This window comes from Lygodium microphyllum, chromosome 5 (genome assembly GCF_053477565.2).
Source record: "Lygodium microphyllum isolate KBCC chromosome 5, Lygodium_microphyllum_v1.1.10, whole genome shotgun sequence".
Lineage (NCBI taxonomy): Eukaryota > Viridiplantae > Streptophyta > Polypodiopsida > Schizaeales > Lygodiaceae > Lygodium > Lygodium microphyllum.
The window spans coordinates 70,230,349-70,244,598 of record NC_141139.1 but is presented as its reverse complement, the minus strand read 5'-3'; positions in this window follow the sequence as shown (position 1 = coordinate 70,244,598).

The following is a 14,250-nucleotide window of genomic DNA, read 5'->3' as shown; positions in this document are numbered from 1 at the left end:
TGTATTTAATAGGTGTCCTATTAAGGTTTTGTAATCTATCACTTAGTTTGGGACCTGGCATAGTAAAAAGCCATATGCAGCTCACTTGCATGTTTTTGATTGCTTGGATTATGCTTTGGTGCTAGTGCAACAATGCAAGAAATAGAATGTCAAGGCTGTAAAACGTATTTTTATTGGGCACAACAATAATGAAATCAAAGGTTATAAAGTTATACTATTCACAAAGTAACCATATCTTGGTCAATTGTGACGTATTTGTGGAAGATGCTTTTTAGACTTTACTTTCATATACAAAAGAGACATATGCATGCTCACATGTTATGTATGATGCTTTGTTTCCTCTTTTAGGCGATGTGCAGCCACATGTAGTGCCAAATGAGAGAGTTTTTCAATCTATGTAGGTTTCTCATGATAAACACAAATCAACCTATATCTTTTTCATGCTCACATAGTGCCTCATATATCAGATTATATGTGTCCCACTTGCCATGTGACAACTATTCAAAACATTTGTGCCTAAGTAGCTCATAATGGTTTGAATTTACATCAAATCAACACTACATTTCTAAATGGTGATTTATATGAGGAAGTATATGTTTTTCAGTCTCGTGGTTTTGTGCATAAGGAATAAGAAAATAAAGTGTGAATATTGAAAAAAGCTTTGTATGGTCTAAAGTACATATCTTGGGCTTGGTATAAGAAGATACATGCATGCTTGGACTACCTGTGCTTTTTAGAATAATTCCATGCTTAGTAAATTATATGTTAGACATGAGGGTGATGTATATTTGATAACTGTATTTTATGTTGATAACATATTTCTCATTGGTCCTAATGAGATACATATTGCTAAAATTAAGATAGAGTTGAATTCAGCTTTTGACATGTCGAATTTGGCCCTACTACATTGTTATTTGGACATTCAACTTAAGTAATGTGATGGAGGTAGTGCTTTGTATCATTGTTACTACTATGGAGATAGGTTTGAAATTGAGCCTTTATGATGCCAAATATAGCTTTGATGTCTGCATCTATCAACAAATAGTTGGATGCTTGATTTATGTATGCATTATGAGGCCTGACATTCAATTTGCAGTCTCACAGATGAGCAGGTTTATGCATAGCCTAGGTACTAAGAATTGGTAGATATTGAAGTGGATCTTTCTCTACTTGAGTGGTACATGGTACTTGGGTTGTTTTACCTAAGGGGGGATCATTACTACTAAATTTATACGTTTTTTGACTTCTAATTGGGATGATGTTTAGAATACTCATGTATCCATTAGTGGTTTTTGCTTCATGCTTGGCAGCTCATACATATTGTGTTTGAGCAAGAAACATCCATTGTGGCCAGTTCTAGTTTTGAAGTTGAGTATAGGGTAGCTTTTACAACTATGCTTAACTGTGTTTGGCTTAAAAGCCTCTTCATTGATTTGGGTGTTGGACAGTTGTCTCTGCCACCACTATCTTCATGATAGTGCATTGGCAGTTGCATGGAATTCAGTGTTCCATGCACTGATTAAGCACATTAAGATGCATTATCATTATGTTAGGGAGAGACTCTCTATAAGAGAGATCAACTTGGCCTATATGTCAATATAGGACAACCTTGTAGATTTTTCCACAAAGGCTTCGCCTCTAAGAAGTTTGAAACATTCCACAAAGATTTAGGCTTACTCCCCTTGTGTGGATTGATCTAGTCCATTGGGCATGGCGCTTTGCTATACATGAGTGCCAAGTCTTGCTCACTGCATCACTTCCAAGGGGTATTTGCTACTATATTTTGGTGGTAATGTGTGAGAATACACTTATGATCAGTGGGGCACTTTTTCCCCTCTTTAGGATGTTTCTTTCCTTTGGCCTTGCATATATACCTATTTACTTTTAGGGAATACTTAGCCTTGTAAATCTTCTCTATTGATACCTCTCAATATACCTTCTGTTGTGCTCTCTCACACTTCTTCTTCAAAGTTGTGTACTTGCATTTAGTATGATACTAAATCCAACAATTGTTGTGTGCCTCTCATTGTATGCAAGCTTCATACTCTAGGTTCTTGGTGGTGCCCTTTTCATCCAACACCTTTAAGGCATTTAGAGGGCCATTATACACATTGCAACATTCTCTAGATTGTACATCTTTTGTAAGGAGATGATTTGCGTCCATGTTCCTTAGATCATCCTTATTTATGTCTATAAGAAATTACATTTTTAAAAGTATTTACTTTTAGAGACTTGCAATTTTTTTATGTTAATGAGTATGATATGGCAATTGTTTATGTGATGTTGATGGTACTTGTGATATTTGTGTCATAATGAAGTATGTAGAAAATGTTTTATGTATTTTATTTGTTTCCTACCTTCTTGTTGTTTTGTTTGTTACTTTTTGAGCATTTTGTGTTCATCTATTCTTGGTTTGAAATCCATTGCCGTGTGTCTTTGGACCCTTTAAGGTTAAGAATGGTTATTTGTCCAGATTTTGGATGCGCCATCAAGGGCTCGGATTCCCTCTCTCTTTGTTGATCAACCTTCTTTTAGCATGTCAAAGAGTCTTTGTTGGATAGTCTAGTCAAGTGTTATAGTGTAGTAAATTTAGCTTTGTAATACTATATATTGACTTGGAATTAAATGCAATAAAAAGTTGATGATGTATAATTTGACTTATTGTGATGTGCTATGGATTAGCTCTAAGAATTGCGAAGGTTGACAGAAATAACCAGTAGGTAGTAACAATAATGTGTTAAGCTATAGCTTGAATACAATGACTTTTTGTAGCATTATTCCTCATGTTCTTGCACATTATTTTTGAGCATACCAACAAAAACCTTAGTCATGATGTAAAGAACATGAAGCTAGGGAAGGTGCTACTACATGTGGTTTGATAATATTCCCTTAGGAGATTTAATACATTTGAATGTTCCCTTAAGAGATCTAATAGTTTTGTTTTCTATTCTATTGTGAGGACATTGTCAATGAAGGTAGATTGGGATTTTTAACCCTTTGTAGCTAGGCTTAGCTTATTCATATTGGCAAGGCATTTAAGTGGCTTGATGGTCTCTCCATTGTGTTTAGCCCCTAGCATCATCAAAACTTGATCTCTTTTCTTGAACTTCGTAAAAAATTTCAAAAGATTGTGGGGTTACTTCTCTAGTTCAAGCTCAAAGTCCTAGTATCCCTCATTTGCCTTTGCTTTTATCACCTTAAATGGTAGGGTAAATATATTTTGGTTTGTTTAGTTTTGGCCAATTGAGGAATTTCTTCTTGGTTAGGAGTAGAATTCACATTGGGTGCTCCTATTTGATACGAGATGGCTAGGTCTGGTAGTTCTAGTTTGGCTTGCTCATAATCTATGACATTTGAAAATTCCAACCACTATTGTTTTGTGTCCTCAACTACTCAGCCATGGACTTGTAGTCCAATTGCACTTTTGGTAGATCGTTTGGGATTTGTACTATAGCTCATCCATTGGTTTGTAAGCACTTTAGTTAAGTTTGCTATCCTACTTGTCCAACTCTTGGTGCAAGCTATGATGCTAAGCTTCTCACAATCATGACATATCATTGCTAATCAATATGCTAATTTACCAATGTTAGATGTGACTTTGACCTTCTTATAAAATAGCAAAGTAGCCCATAGTCAATTGGATGGAACCATGCATAGAATGAGCTTGTTAAGAAGGAGAGAGACTTTGTAAAGAAAATCAAGGTAATAATGCCAACCCACATCATTTGCATTCAAGCTCTTATGTGCAAAAACCTTGTATATGTGTTTGAGGTAACTTAATATTTACTTAGTGAGAAAAGTGTTTTTATCATTGTATACACATCTCTATATTTGAATTCAACAAACTCCTTTGTAGATGAATGTTCATATATGCATAATCCATTTGCAAGTCATAGAACTTAAATACATGCATCAGTTAGCTCATATGATAGGATATATGTGTAAAAATCCACGATCTTAAGACAACCCAATGGTGAGCATGCTATGTGATGTTCATTTGGAAGTGAAAACAATAACATCATATAGAAAGAGTTTCTAAAGAAGGATAGAGATTGTAAAGAATCTTGTAGAAATAATGCTAGCACATATCATGTGCATTGAAGCACTTATATGTGAAGTATTTAATGAAGAGAAATCTCTTTTTACTAGATGATATTTATTGATACCTCTGTATTACAAAAAAAACAACCCTTTCATAGGAGAATGTGCACATATATGTAAACTATGTGTACATGCAAGTCACTTGTATAAGGCCACTAGGTGGAATTTTTAAATTGAATATATCAATCTACAAGGCATTATGTGATGTACTTGACTTGTCTAATCTTATTCTTGTTGTCATGGTAGCCTTAGGTAAGCTTTTTTGAGCCCTTTGGAGTTGGAAGTATAGCTTTTACATAATACGATCTTGCCATTTTGTTCCTAATATGTCGTTTTCATTACTTTTGGCCTCTTGAGCCAAGAAATTTTTTTGTACACTTATAATCTCTATTTCTATCAAGATAGTGACATTTGGTTCTCCTTGAATCTCATAGAAGAACCTCTTTTAGGTTTCTCTCGAAGGCTTGTTAGCTTAAGGTTTAGTCTTCTTAGGGATTCCCAAGTCTTGAATGAAAAAAGTGTTGCTCTCTTGATACTACTAATGTATGCTATCATTGGTCATGTGATTAGATTAATCATAGATGTGATTTTGCACCTATTTTTGAGCAAGGGAGTAGGATTGTAAAACTTCTAAGTAATATTGATCAAGTTAATAGGAGTGCTTTTCAAATGCTAGGTTAACCTATGATTACCCATGTTTCAAACCTTGTACTACAAAAACATCATAGGAAAATTTCAAAGAAGAACCCTTGAAATTCCCATTCTTACTTAATCAAGTCCTATGCAAACTTGTAATTCTCAGCATAGAGGCTTACACCTCCCAAACTATCACTTATATCCATAAGTTTTCACACCATCATGCCCATTGCATGCTAGATTACCACTTCAATGCATCAATAAATGTGAAGGAAGAAAAGAAAAAGAAAACACAAATGTTTTTCTCATTTGCACCTGTAAATTTTACTCCACTTTATCTCAAACCCTTGAACTACTGTATTTGTAGATGCGGAGACATTTCCACTTGGACCTCCGCCCATCACTTTGACCACACCTTTCATTATTCCATTTTCTAAACTAGTGCAAATCAAGCCTTGTGGATGCTCAACTCCAAGAAATTATGTTGGGAATGGAATAAAATATTGGTTAATTTTCCTCACCTTTATGGAATAGGCTTTGAGCTCACTCCTTAGGCAAGCTAAGCCACTAAATAGAGCATGAAACATCAAGGCCTTTGTAAGGCCATATGCCTCAATTCTTTACTGGTGGGGAGCAAGAGTGGAGCAAAAAATTCCTAGTTTGTCATCTTGGACAAGCTTTTCTTTGAGAGCATACCTCATATGTGAGATAGAGATGAATATAAGAGAAAAATAATTGTTGAACTCACCTTAGAGTTCAATTGCTTCCTCTTGGTGCTTCTCAAAGCCACCTTGACCTTTGTGCCATAAACTTGTTTCATGTAAAGTTTCCCCACCTACTCCTTTCTCATTAGTGCCATGGATAAGAGAGAACAAGAAGAGAAGAACAAGATAAATGGAATGGAAGTAATAAACACTCACCTCAAAATATCAACACAAAGCTCATAAGAGAATAAGAGAAGACTCAAGCTTAAGAAGAAGGTTTGCTCACAATGAAAAAATGTCATACTAGCTCTTCAACAATGAGTGCTGCATCATTGAGGAAGGTAATATTTTTAGTATTCTACTACATAAGAGAGTCTATATATGTATACTCATGAACCTAAAACCCTAGATATAACTGTTCATAGATCATCGCCATAAAGTGGGGTACAATGCCCTTGTGTCATGAGGAATAAAATAGAAATGTCTTGGATGACTTGTATCCATGTGGCATGTTTATAGAATAATAAGTAGACTTATGAGGATGTGAAAGTAGCTTGAATCCATGGCACTCATCACATTGTTATGGGTGGTTGACCTAGTCTCTAAATTTTTGTACCCTTTTACTGTACAATAGAAAATATTAGCTCAAAATTCATTAAACGCCAATTGCACAGTAACAAAAATAGAGACAAGAGTGCACAACAAGAGAATGGGTATAGTCTCTCCCCATGCATGAGTGAGCACCTCCCTCGTGCATGTACTTATGGATTTGTATTCTTAGCTTTTAAGCTCAAACATCATTGAAAAGCATCATTTTTTCATTTTGTTTCCTTTCATGAATGATATGATTTTTCCGAATATTTTTCTAACACTTAACTAAAATATAATATAACAAAAATATTTTTCATGATCTTAGGCCTGAGTACCAAGGTTACAAAAAAAAGCTCATAAGTGCATATATAAATCCATGCAATAGTAGCACCCCAAGTAATAATAATCTCACACACCAAAATGCATTCCATTGGTAAATATAAAAAGAATTACATTTGCATAAATTTTCCTAATAGTATGTGCACCAAAAACAACAAACACATTTCCTCCTTGCCATCTATTTGCTATGCACAATGCGACTAGTGTCACACATGCATGTGCACACGTGCAACAAGTCATTTCCTCCTTGCCATCTATTTGCTATGCACAATGAGACTAGTGTCACACATGCATGTGCACACGTGCAACAAGTCATTTCCTCCTTGCCATCTATTTGCTATGCACAATGCGACTAGTGTCACACATGCATGTGCACACATGCAACAAGTCACTAGTATATGGCAAGTAGACAAATGCAGATCCACAAAATAAATGAATAAATAAGATCTTCTTCATAGAAATAAAGTAAATGATTTTATTATAACATTGATATACCAAAATGCTATAATATTGATAGGAAAGTGAGTTGGCTTGTACTATAGATCTTTGCGTGCTTGGCATCTATGTTTCAAGCAACTTCTAACATCTTTACATTGTCTACAAAATTCTAGATTTCTACTGATTCCTTTATGCTAATCTAAATTTTCGTTAACACCAAACCCCTAGGTATTTTCTTGATAGGCATGAAAAGCTCTAAATGGGGTTGTAAGGACATGCCATGATGCCCTCAAAACTCAAATTCAATTGATTGGCTTATGACAATAACTAGTTGTAGAATTAATAGTAATATGTAGTGGGAACTCACTCTCAACTGCCAAGACCCACGGACCTCTTATTCTTTCAAGCGTTTCAAGCGAGCACAAATGGCTATCTCTCACCTAGCTGACGTGCTCTTCAATCATATGGGGGTGTAGTGAGCTTACCTTGATGCTCGAACGAGTAGCCTCCTCCCTTAAGCAACCTGGTAGCTCCACGATTTGAGATGCAAGCTCAAGAAACCTCAAGCCTCCACCTTCAAGCTCCATTCTCCATAGCCGTGTGCAAGACAAGAGAAGAGAGGAGAAGAGAAGAAGAAGGGAGGAGATGATGGAGAGCTTATTCTTCATGATCCCTCACCCTCATACACTCATACACTCACTCCCTCACACTCTGACACTCCCTCTCTCAAGCGCACACAAGCAAGCAAGAAGGAGAGAAGAAGGGAAGAAGAAGAGTCCACTTTAGCCACACACTAAAGAATGAGCTTCGGCCGGCGGACCATGGCCTAGGCCCTCTTTCCTATTGTTCTCCTATCTTCCTAGCTTCCTTTCTATTGCCTGTCTACCCTTACAATTTGCACAAGAGGGAGCCTGGCACTCTTTACAAGGATTTTGGTTGTGCCTTTACATTCAAAGGTGCGCCTTCTCTTTTTTAGCACTTTTTGGGATCCGGTGGCTGTGCCTTGGACTTCTTGTGGCCATGCCTGCACTTTTGGGCTCTTCTAGGTTCGATTTTCTTTTGGGCTGCCTCTTTTAGCTCCCAACTTGCGCTTTTCCACTTTTTTCACTTTTTCTTCTGTTGAGGTTTTCAACTCGTGACTTGCGCTTTTTCACTTTTTTCACTTTTTCTTGTGCTGAGGATTTGGTTGCTTGTTCTTGTGATTTTCTTTTCTTTTATTTTTCATTTAATTTTTTTATTTTTTATGAAATAATTACATAAACATGACGAGAAGCTATTCTTTGTCATTCGAGTCGTGAGAGGGTGGTTCTGGGAGCTTAAGAGATTTTTCAAGGAATTTATAGCTCTGGATGTACCCTTTGAGGTTCAGACATACTTGGAGAGTGGTGCTGGAAAGAAATGGATGATTGCAACAGGTGAAGTGGCTATCATTCATATCTTCTAGGAGGGCTAGGAAAAATGAGGGGAGTAGAGCAACTCACATCATTAATCTAGCCATGGCACAGATGTCTATGCCGTTGGGATTAAAAAAGAGGGCTGGGAGGTGGTGCTCTTGTGGTGTTGGATCCTGCCTTAGTAGTATCCTAAGCAACCTAAGATAGTTACATGTGGTGATGAAAGTGAGATTGGGGCAAGAAGAGAATTCATCGATGAAGCGGACTATTGAGTCATATAGGTCCTCTGCCATGAATACTAGGGCTTCTTCGAGTTTAGTAGCATTCGCATTATAGACTCATGGAAAGTCATACCTACCGTGGATTCTTGGATTGAAATCCACTCCTACCCTTCTTGGATATGGCATGAAAGTCAGATTATTCCTTTCAAAGGTAGGGTGTTACAAAATGCCATCCAAGCATCCGTATTTACATAAGAAATGTGCCTTCTCCACGTTGGTTTGGCATTCATAGCCCTTCATTGCTTTGGATGCTTCAAAAACTTTGTTCTTCTAAAAATATGGGTCCTCTTTCCCCCATAAGGTAGGGTTTTTGTGCCCTCTCGCATATTCATTTGTCTCCCAAGTTGCTTCTCACATTAATTACCTCTTCCACCACCTTGACTAGTAGTAGTCTACACAAGTTGGCAAAAAATCAAAAATTAAAGTCGAAGGGCTTAAGTGCAATCTCTTGTTACTCCCAGATTATGAGTTCAACATTAAAGCTTGCTGGGAAGTCATCTTGGCTTGGTGGGATATGTACTGTTGGCACTATTGTTGGTTGAGCATTCAGCCTCCTACATGCTTGCTCTACCATCCGTTCTCTCTTCCTTTTAAGTGCAACATTTCTTTCTACAGAGGTGTCCACTTCTGGTCGAGGGGAAGTGAGAGCGGAGTTTCGAGCCCGGGATGTGCCTAAAATTTTCCAAAAAATTCAGAATTTAGGGGAAAAATATTTAACATCGAAGGCGGCGGTTGTAGCTAGGACGATTTTAAGCACCAAGTGAAAGATGACTTTTAAAAGGCGCCCGAGTGACACTTGTGGATTTTTGATAATTTTTCTGACAATGTGGGATGTCAAGCCGGACGCCCAGGATTTTTCAGAGCTCGAATCGGAGCCTGGACGAGGAAAAGGCCACAAATTGGCCAAGATATGAAAAGGTGGACAACTTTGAGGACCAAAGGGGGGGTGCCCTTTGGGACCTTTGACCCCCCCCTAAAATTTTGGATGAAAAAAAACGTGAGAAAATCATGAGGACATGGCGACAGCACGTACGCGAAAATTGCGCCCTCTCTCCTCATGATGGTGATTCCTGGCTGTGAAGAATCCATCCAACTGACAATGCACGGCATCTTTTCTCTCTTTGCTGACTCTATCGCCAGTCTTCGCGTGAGGAATGGCTGTCCGGATGAAGAGAAACAATTCTAGTCTTTCTCTCTCCTCCCCCTCTCTCTTCTCTATGGGCTGTTCATGTGTATCATCTTGATGAAGGAACTAGGGAAGGAGAATGAAGAAAATGGTGATGGAAATTGATGGAGATGCTGAAGATTGAAGTACAGCATTGGATTGAGAGCAATGGAGGCTCCGTCTTCTGGTTATGCATTCATTCAAGGCGTCTCGGGTTACGTAAAAACACGGTATGATAATTTTTATGAAGAAAATGAAGGATTTTTGATAGTTTATGATGATAATTATGTTTTTATTGGATGAAATTTTGTTTGTGTGCTATTTGCAATATGAGTAATTGCTGTTTATTAGAAAATTTTAGTTTTGCAATGATTTACATGCTCTAATTAATTTCCGTAAACTCGAAATGCAGTTTTTAAGTGGCAAAATGGCAGTTTTTCCATTTCGGGTGGGTAAAAAGTGTTTCCATGGGGAAAAAATGGAAGCTAAATTGAATGTTAGTATGTTGAAGTGATTGGAATAAGAAAAATAAAAAAATAGTATATTTTATTATCAAATAAATCAAGAAAATAGAAAAAATAAGGGAAAAATAGAAATACGTATTGGAAAAATAAGAAAAAATATAAGGATTGTTTGTGGATGTGTGGTAGTGGTAAAGCATGAGGTTTAGCCTCAGTTTGCCCTATCTCTTTGTCAAAGTTTGTGATTTATTACTTTTTCTACATCAAAATATGACAAAATGAACCTCTACACCTATGCAACGAAAGCAATACCTAAACATAGGGGGTTGGGAGGTTTGAATGGTGTGATTTGCGTGCAGATTGTTGCTGATTTTCTGATGCATATCATGTCATAGAGTCCGTGTGTTTTAATTAAGAGGATAGTAGCACGAGTGTTATCTCGGTGCTATCCTTTCATCGCCGCAACGGGTTAGGGAATAAGCATTAAGAAAGCTTGGTTGTGCACAAGCACGTTGCTGATTTGAAAATGATGTTTGAGGACTTTAGGATCATTCACTTTGCATGTGCATAAAACCATGGTATCGGAGTAAGAAAAAGTGGATGCATAGCACCTGTTTTCAATGACAATGACCTATGCTTGAGTGTGGAGAGGCATCCTAAGCTGTAGGATAGACGTTCGATTCTTGGGGGACTATTTAGTGAGGACACATGGTATCTCCTGGATTCGAAATGAAAGAGTGGACTTTGTTCGTTTGTATCCCTGCGATATAGGAGAGCTGCAGTGGGGCCGCGGTGTTTCTACCGAGAGGTTGCCTCTCATGTATGTGATTATCATGGTACTTATTGCCAATGTGTATAGGTTCTCCCTCTGTGGAGTTTATAGAACGGGAAATGTTGGACTACAAAACTATAAAACCATAAACACATAGATTAGGCTTTAGGGCAGTTTGTCCTTTAGCAGTGGATAGACGCTCCTGGTCTGTGAGGCCGTGAGGGTGTGTTTGTTTGTTATGAGCATGAGGTCTGGCTAGTGCCATAGCTAGTGCCGGCCCATTTCAGGTCCCATTAGTGGTGCGTTTGCTGGGAGTTGCCAATGAGTGGTGGTTCTCGAATCTAGGGTTTTTAGGGACCAAAAAGTTGGTTTATGTCCTCTGACAAGGACCGTCAAGCCGAAATACAAAAAGCAAAACATGCTGAGAGGGCTAGACGGCGGTTGGAGATTGTAAGTCGTTATTCTCCTCAAAGGAGTAGTCCGATACGCATAAGAAGCAGTGGTCTTAGTAACCCAACTGCTGCACATAGTCCTTTAGGTGTAGGAGGAAGCACAAGTTCTTCCCCTCTTTCACCAAGTCAACCCACTTCAAGTGGGGGTGTGATTCCATCAGTCCAAACTCCTATTGTCAATCCGATTGTCGTAATGGCACAACCCATTGCAATTCCTGCAGGGATGTCGGATTTGCCAGCTTTAGAAGTTCCTTTGCCCATTTTTAATGGGTTAGCCGAAGAAGATGCAGAGTTTCACATTTGTGAATTCCAAAGATTAATGTTTAATTACTGTATCCAAGATGAGGGACATCTTATGATGTTCTTTAACATGACATTAAAAGGAAGGGCTGTAGTATGGTATCACAGCATAGAGACTAGAACCATAACCACAATCAACCAATTTTATGCAGCTTTCCGAGGAGAATATGCCCCTGAAAGAGGTGGCCAATATTGGTTGCGTGTTTTGAATGTAACACGCCAAGACCCCCATGAGAATGTGAAAGCCTATGCCAAGAAGCTTAAGGAAGTGTTTCGTAAGTTACAAACTTACATTCCTATTCCGTCGGCTGCCCAATTGCAATATTTCTTGCATGGATTGGATTTCAATATTCAGGTACAATTGAGAAGTGTGGGTTTGGCTGATATAGACACCGCCATCACATGGGCAGAAGGAGTAGAGTCATGATTACAAATGGCCTACTCCTCTCAAATAAATCTTAATGCGGGTCTAGTACCTGGAGGAAATTTACCATTGACAAATGGAAGTCAAGGGATGCCTATGAATAACCCTAATGGGAGAGGAAGCATGGTCCAAAATGTACCTTTGCTGCTAGCTCCTCACAGTGTGACTATGCCTATGGCTAGTCAGTTGGCTCCACCAAATGTTGGAGGCCAAGCTTCGAACCCTAATGTTGTTCCTGTGAGTCAACAACCAATGCCCAATCAAATTGTTAGGCCAATGGAACGACGGATAGACGATTAAGGCTATGAGTCGAGTGCCTCTAATGTCCTTGGCGAAGTTAAGGATATGATGAACATGATTTCTGTATCGGCAAATAGCTATTGACGTCAATTTCCTGAAGAAGTAGCAGAATCTGATAGGGAGTTGACGCCCTGAAGAGGGTGGTCCCTCAAGATTCAGCTGTAAGTGGTGTGGTGGACAACATTTCCCTAGAAACTGTCCAAATGTTAAATGTGATATTTGTGGGAAGTCGGGCCACTTAGCCGCTACCTGTTGGAGTAAGATTAGTTCCCTCCAACAAGGGAGTAAACAGCCAGGTCCAATTAATAATAGAGCGTAAGGTAATATCTTGCAGCAAAATGATGGACGAAGACAAATACTGCAAAGGGGAAAGACCACTATAGAGGAGTTGCCACAAGGCAATGGAGTCAACCTTATCGAGGCTGTACGCGTCAATGGCGCTAAAACCTCTAACCTATTTGCCGTGACAAGAGGCCAAAAGGCTAAAGAGGGTGATAGAGATAATGCAAAACCGGTTAAGGAAAACCCTAAGCAAGGGGATAAGGGGATGCAAGTCCTGAATCCTGGCGTGGAAGGTGGACCTTTAAGGTCTGTTGACAAAAAATTCAATCCTAAGAAGGATGAGGAAGTGCCATGAGAGAAGGCAAGAGCTAAAAAAGAAGCACCAAAGCCGGTCCCGAGACCAAAAGAGAGAATGGTTTGGCGAGAAAAGAGAGCTTTGGCTACCTATCATGATTTTGATTTAGCAAGTTCTCTTTGCGAAGTCAAACCAGATGTAAACCTTTTACAGTTGATTAAATTATCTCCAGGAGTACGCAAGGAATTCAAGAAGATCCTGCATATTGGGTATATTGTAGAGCCTTTGGGCATAGCATGAGTAGGGGAAGATTGGTTTGATTATGCTGAAAAGAATTGCCCTAGGGTTCCAACATATGTGGATGGAATATTAGTGGAGCATGCCATCGTAGACACTGGGTCCTCCATCAATATCATGAGTTTAGAGTTGATGGAGAGGTTGGGTCTAGGCATTCAAAAAGATAGCTCCACCCTTCTTAGAATGGCTGATGATAGTCTAAGGCAACCAAAAGATCGCATTACTAAAGTCCATGTTATAGTTGCAAGTGTAGAATGCTTCTTGGACTTTAGGGTGATAAGATTTGCAGGACGTCCTAACTATCGAGTCTTGCTAGGTAGGCCTTGGATCTTACGAACAGGCTGTCAAGTCGATATACCTGCCGGTCGAGTGGTTCTAGGTAGAGGTGCTAGTCGAGTAATAGTCGATGCTTACCCTGAGTCTCCTCAGAGTGAGAGAGCTCCTTTATCCTCTACTGAATTAGAAACAGCAGATGATCCATCTGGTAGTGAGACACCATCCAGCAATGAATCTAAAGAGGGGTCCACTACAGAGGATATTTATTAGATAACTCTAAATGAGCCGATAGAGCCGCAAGATAGGATAAGAGATGCGGATGTGATTGAGTTGGACCTTGGCATGCCGAATGATTTGCGGCCAATTAAATTAGGTTCCATGCTCAGTTTAGCAGAAAGGGAGGACTATGTGTCCTTGATTAAAGAATTCCGCGACATCTTTGCTTGGAGTTATGACAAGCTAAGAGGCATTTCTCCCAGCCTGGCTGTTCATACTATTCCTGTAAAAGAAGGTAGTCGTCCTGTGCGTCACAAAGTAAGGCTTATACCTTTTGAATTGAGAGACGGGCTATTTGAGGAGTTTTAGAAGTTACGGAAAGCTGGTATAATCTTCCCTATACAGCACACAGAATGGTGTTCACCAGTTGTCATCAGGAAGAAGAAAAACAACCAGATCCGACTATGTGTAGATTTTAGAGAGCTGAATAAGCAGACGGTTAAGGATTACTACCCATTGCCATTTA